The sequence below is a fragment of the Neofelis nebulosa genome, chromosome 2 (assembly GCF_028018385.1).
Source record: "Neofelis nebulosa isolate mNeoNeb1 chromosome 2, mNeoNeb1.pri, whole genome shotgun sequence".
Taxonomy (NCBI): domain Eukaryota; kingdom Metazoa; phylum Chordata; class Mammalia; order Carnivora; family Felidae; genus Neofelis; species Neofelis nebulosa.
In genome coordinates this window covers 103,967,481-103,973,889 of record NC_080783.1, presented here as the reverse complement: position 1 = coordinate 103,973,889, position 6,409 = coordinate 103,967,481, and the positions used below count along the sequence as shown (strand labels likewise).

General features: G+C 46.1%; 1 pseudogene; it reads right to left on the bottom strand.

The window, feature by feature from the left end:
* Window positions 1–2,850: 2,850 nt before the first annotated feature.
* LOC131503833 (heat shock factor-binding protein 1-like) lies at window positions 2,851–4,132 on the bottom strand (annotated as a pseudogene).
* Window positions 4,133–6,409: the final 2,277 nt, after the last annotated feature.

The window sequence follows — 6,409 nt, the reverse complement described above, 5'->3', positions numbered from 1 at the left end:
TGGGGTGGTTTTGACATTTTAACAATATTGTCTCCCCACCCATGAACACATCTTTCCACTTAGGTCTTCTTTATCTTTCAACTGTTTTGTTTTGTTTTGTTTTGTTTTTTAGTTTTCAGTGTAGAAGTTTTTATTCTTGGTTAAACATATCTCTAGTTATTTTATTCTTTCAGATGCTATCGTAAACAGAATTGTCTTGTTAATATCTTTTTTTTTTTTATTGCTTTTGCAAGTGTATAGAACCACAGTGAATTTTTGTGTCTTGATCTTGTACCCTGCAACTTTGCTGAATTCACTTACTAGCTCTGGTAGTTTTCTTGTGGACAGTTTGGGATTTTCTATATATGGGATTATGTCATCTGCATATATAGTTTTATTTCTTCTGATTCAACTTGGATGCCTTTCCTTTCTTTTTCTTATCTAACTTCTCTGGCTAAGACTTTTAGTATATATTGAACAGCAGTAGTGAACTGGGCATCCTTATCTCGTTCCTGATGTCAGGAGGAAATCTTTCAGTGCTTTACCATTGAATTTGGTGTTAGCCGTGGTTATTTCTTATATGGCCTTTATCACACTGAGGCAATTCCCTTGAACTTCTAGTTTTATGAGTGTTTTTTATCATGCAAGCGTGTTAGATTTTGTCAAATGCCTTTCTGTGTTAATGGAGATGATCATTTTTTTTTCTTTCATTCTATTAATGTGTTGTATTACACTGGTATTTTGGTGTTGAACCACCTTGTATTCCTGGGATAAAACCCACCTGGCCATGGTGTATAACCATTTAATATGCTGTTGGATTCAGTTTATTAGTATTTTGATAAGGATTTTGCATCTATATCCATCAGGGATATTGGTCTGTAGTTTTCTTTTCTTGTGATATCTTAATCTGGGGCAATGGAGGAGGGAGTTCCAAAACTCTGAGCAGAACCAAGAAGGCAGCTCCAGAATATCTGGAGGCAGGACTATCAGCCTCATTGGGTCAGCATGGCCTCGGGGACCACTGAGGAGGGCACTGTTGGCATGGAATTTCCGTGCAGGCAGAATTGTTGTGGAAGATGCTCTTTGCTGTGTACTGAACATCTAATAGGGACCCTAGCACATAGTAGATGCTCAGTCAATAATCGTTGAGTGAACTGATGAACACAAAGTTGGAGAAGTTCAGAAGAATACATCCAGTATGATTCTATTTATGTGAAATTCAAAAGCAGGCAAATCTAAACTCTGCTATTTAGGGATGTGTACCTAAAGGGATGTATTACCTTTGTGGGTAGGGAGGGGGCTGGGAAGGGATCTGGGGAGACCGGCTAGGTTTGCCAATGTTCTATTTCTTGACTGTGGTGCTGCAGCGCCCCCCTGTGGAACTGGTGGGGAGAGCCATTTAGATGCAGGCAGCTCTTGAATGACAGGATGTCAAGGCAGAGGTCAAAGGACTCAGGACACAGCCCTCAGCTTGATAAGGGAGCAGAGGGTCCCAAGACCAAATCAACCAAGTCTTCCTAAGGAGCTGGGCCTATGTTCTGGCCCTGCCTGAGATAAGCTGGCACACCTGGGTCCATACCCTGACTGGGACAAGTGTACCAGCTATGGCCTAGACACACTGCTTACCAACCCCTGCAACATACACACACACACACACACACACACACACACACACACACGTCCAGATGTTACTAATAGGATACTCATTCGCTGGTGTCTTAGGGAGACCACCCTCATGGGGAGGCTGTGTATCAAAGGCGATAACCTCCACATCCTAGTGAGCACTGATACTCTTGGACCGAGTTCCAAGAAGGCAAGTTCAGTGCTTCCTGGGGAGCTCAGAGGCAGGAAGGACAGATCCTGGGTCTGGGGAAGCGCAGGGTTGGATAAGGTTTCACAGAGCAGGCCACGCTCACCCCTGGAGCTCTGTGAGATAGCTTTACGGGATATGCAAATAGACTGCTTTCCTTTTACTGCACATTAGCAAAACTATAAATAACCATCCCATCACAAGTGTGATCTACATTTTAGGATAAGCCCATGTAAAAGCAGGTGGGTAAAAATGATGTTAAAGGAAGTTCTAAGTAACACACAAATGTGGCAACACTGTGGTCTGTTAATGCAGTGAGCAATAGGTTGTCCCAACGTGCCTGGGACTTTCCTGGTTTTGGCACTGAAAGTCCAATGTCCCAGGAACCCCCTTGTCCCAGGCAAACCGGGACAATTGGTGACCTGTGTGTGAAGGCCTGAGGTTTGGGATATGCTGAATTCAGGCGTAGAGTCACCCAGACCTGGTTCAAGTCCTGGTCCAACACCCACTGGAAGCCAGACTTCTGGTTCTTCCTAAGACCACAGAAGTTGTAAGGAGTAAATGGGAAAACCTGAATTAAGGATCAAGTGCAGCCCACGGAACATAGTAGGTGCTTAATGAGTTCAGCATTCATTTGACTTTTTTTTTTTATAATAAAAATTTTGACAGTTTTATGCAGGAACTGCTGTAGTGTTTGGTCCAAGATGTGAAGTTACCATGTTCAAGAAACCGGGAGGGGGGTGTGAATCACTCTATAAACTAATAAGAGTATGTGACAGGAAGAATGCACACATTATAATAGAAATCCTGTCTATATATAGTAGTTGCTTCAAAAAGTCATTTGGGGGCGCCTGGGTGACTTCGGCTCAGGTCATGATCTCACGGTCCGTGAGTTCGAGCCCCGCGTCGGGCTCTGTGCTGACAGCTCAGAGTCTGGAGCCTGTTTCAGATTCTGTGTCTCCCTCTCTCTGACCCTCCCCCGTTCATGCTCTGTCTCTCTCTGTCTCAAAAATAAATAAACGTTAAAAAAAATTAAAAAAAAAAAGTCATTTGGGGGGCACCTGGGTGGCTCAGTAGGCTAAGCGTCCAACTCTTGGTTTCAGCTCAGGTCATAATCTCACAGTTTGTTACTTCCAGCCCCGTGTTGGGCTCACTGCTGTCAGCACAGAGCCCACTTTGGATCCTCTGTCTCCCTCTCGCTCTCTAACTAAATTAGCATTAAAAGAAAATTTTTTAAGCCATTTGTTCTTCTCTTGGCTTGTAAAAATGGTGTTCCGGGTTTCAGGGCAAGTTAACAAACTTCAGCTCTTTGGTGTGGCAGGAATTTTGTTCTCACCCTCCAGTTCTTCCACCCCAGCCTGTGCCATGAGGTCTGCAACATTTTTCTCCAGGTTGTCAATGTGACTACTTGTGTTACCAATTCTTCCAATGACCTGGTCAGACATGGTCTGAAAGGTACCTTGCATCTGTTGCAGGAGTGCGTCTGCACCATTGAGGTGAGATCTCGCACGGTCTTGAGGTCAGTCTCGGCCATCTCCCCAGTTCCCAGCTTTCATTCAACAAACATTTGAGCACCAACTGCATGCCCGGAAGCACGCCGGGTACCCCAGATGCAGCAAGGGAGTAACTTGTATTATCAGGAAGGCAGTTAACAAGTAACTCACACAGGTGCTGACAGTGGAGATGGGCTGATGTTGGAGCACACGTTGGGGGGTTGGACATCTGGAGGAAGTGATGTGCAACCTGGGCCCTCAATGAGAAGCCTCAGGGCACAGGGCCCGGGGCCACGGAGTTCCCAGCAGGAGGGAGGGCCCAGTCATGAGAGTGAGTACAGGCCACCCAAAGGAGTGGAAGCTAGCAGCACAGCTGGAGGCCGTGCTGTGGAAGCCAGCAAAGGAGTTTGGATGCTGTGTTCCGGGCAATTGGAAGCCATTACTGTTTTAGTGCTGAGGAGGAGCGTGACCTCATTTCTGGCTACAGTTGGAAAATGGATTCATCTGACGAAGGCAACTGCCTGATGCAAGTCAAGCCAGATGCTGACTTGGTCAAGGGGTGTAGTTGCAAAAATGAGGAGGCATTTCAGAGACAGACCCAGCAGGGTGTGAGGACTGATAGAACATGGGAGGACAGAGAGAGGAATCAAGGGCAAGTCAACAACTCACTGAGACCAGGATCACTGAGAAGCAGAAGTTTGGGCACATGTGGGGGTGGGGAGCTTTGGGAGAACTACTTTAAGTGTGGCTTATGATACACTGAGTCTGAGGTACCTGAGTAACATCCACATGGAGCCAGGAGCGGGGGGCGGGGAGTGGTTCAGGCAGAGATATGGGTTGGAGATAGGGACTTGAGGGCCATGAGCACGTAGATGGGTTCTGGTTATTTTTTAAAAAATTTTTAAATGTTTTTATTTATTTTTGAGACAAAGAGAGAGAGAGAGCATGAGCAGGGGAGGGGCAGAGAGAGGGGGAGACACAGAATCTGAAGCAGACTCAAGGCTCCGAGCTGTCAGCACAGAACCCGACGCGGGGCTCGAACTCACGGAGTGTGAGATCATGACCTAAGCTGAAGTCAGATGCTCAACTGACTGAGCCACCCAGGTGCCCCGATGGGTTCTGGTATTAACTCATGTAACCTTCACCACACCATGAGGCAGGTACTAGTCTCACTCCCATTTACAAAGCACAAGGCAGAAAGGCTGATGGCAGGGCTCTGAAAGGGTATATTTTTATATTATTATAATTCAACAGTTGGCCTAAAGTACTGTTCTTGACTATCCTAGGCTGAGAACTGTGTATGCCATCAGGCCTTCGTTACACAAGCATCTGTTGAGCTTGTACCGCTGGCCAGTGCTGCAGACAGCGGGGAGGGGAGCCATCAGTTGCCCAGGAGAATCCTTCCTTCTCTCTGCCCCTCTCCACCCCCAATACCTCCTCTGGCCAGATACTCCCATCCTGAGCAGGAGCTTCTGACCTGAGGATTCCTAAGGGATCAATGAGCACGTGGAATTGTATGCAAAACTACCCACATGTCCAGATGTGTAAGAGTCCCTAACCTAAAACTGATTAAGAAGAACCAGTGGCATTATTCACAATAGCCAAGGAAAGGAAACAACCTAAATGCCCATCAGTGGATGAATGGCTAAAGAAAATGAGTCATATATACAGTGGAATATTACTATTCAGCCACGAGAAAGAAGGAAATCCTACCATTCGTGACACCATGGATAGAACTTGAGAGGGTTATGCTAAGTGAAATAAGGCAGATGGGGAAAGACACATATTGGATTCTATCACTTATATGTAGAATCTAAAAAAGGCAAACTCAGGAACAGAGAGTTTAAGAGTGGTTGCTGAGGGCTAGTGTAGGGAGAAATGGGGAGAGGTTGGTAAAAATGCACAAAATACAGCTATGAGTAAGATCTGAGGATCTAATAACGTAAAATGTTTATGATTCTTTCTTTTACAGGTTAAAGATTTTTGTACAGAAAAAATAAAGAAGAAACAATGGCAAACCATGTGAGAGCCCTGAGTGTCTGGTGGGACTTTCCCATGAACACCTGTCCTGTTGGTTTGCCAGCTAGAAGATATTCAGAGCTCTTGAAAGGACAGGACCAGTGGGACTGGGGAGCACATGGTGAACATGGAGTGATCACTCCGAGGTAGGGCTACTGGCTGTAATCCGGAGAAGAGGAAGGGGCTGTTCCAGGACCTCTGAAGCCCTGAAGGATGGCAGAGGTGTGTGGGTCATTCCAGGTCTGTGCTGTGGTTTTTTTCTGAGGAGACTTTGCTTGGAGCCATGGAGGTTTGACATGGATAAGCTTCTCCCCATGGGAATTCTGGAGCCAGGCAGGAAGGGCCTCAGAGGTGACACAGAAAAGGTGACACTGTGCTCTGTGGCAACTCTGGCATGGGGAGCCAAGACTAGCAGTGCTGAGGGAAGTGGGTGAGAGGAGGAGAGCAGGGAATTCCTACCCCTGACCCTACAACCAAGGGGTCAGTTCCTTCCCTCTCTGGATCTCTTTTCTGATCTACGCATGGAAGACTGGGACCAGGTCATCCAGCAATTCTACTCCCCCTCCAACATCCTAATTTCCAGACTTGAGAGCATGAGCTAGCTCTGATCTATGCATGATGCACTTGGAGGCGTGAAGGGGGCACTATGGGAAGCTAGGGAGTGGCCACCAGGGCCCATGAGGGCATGGGCGACCCTGCTGTGGAGAGAGGGTCTCTCCTCCATGATGGAACCTTGGAACCTAAGCAAGTTGGGTTGAACATCTGCTGGGACAAATCACCTTAAGCCACCACACTGCCCCCAAACCAACACTGAGCTCGTTTTCTTGGGCCTTACTGACCTGAGTGCCCTTCATGCCCCTCCTATCTTTCCTTGGTACTGACCACAAAAGCCCTTTCTGTGTGGCATGCTGGGTTCATTTTTTTTAATGTTTAATATTTTAAGAACAGAAATAACATTAGAATACATGTTTTTGGAGTATAAACATACAATTTCTTTTAAAAGTGCAAGCCCTGTATCTCCAAGGCTTAAAAGAGCAATTATCCAGCTGCAGTCTACTCTCCTGAATTTTGTTTTTCCTTCATATTTTAACAACCAATATATATACAT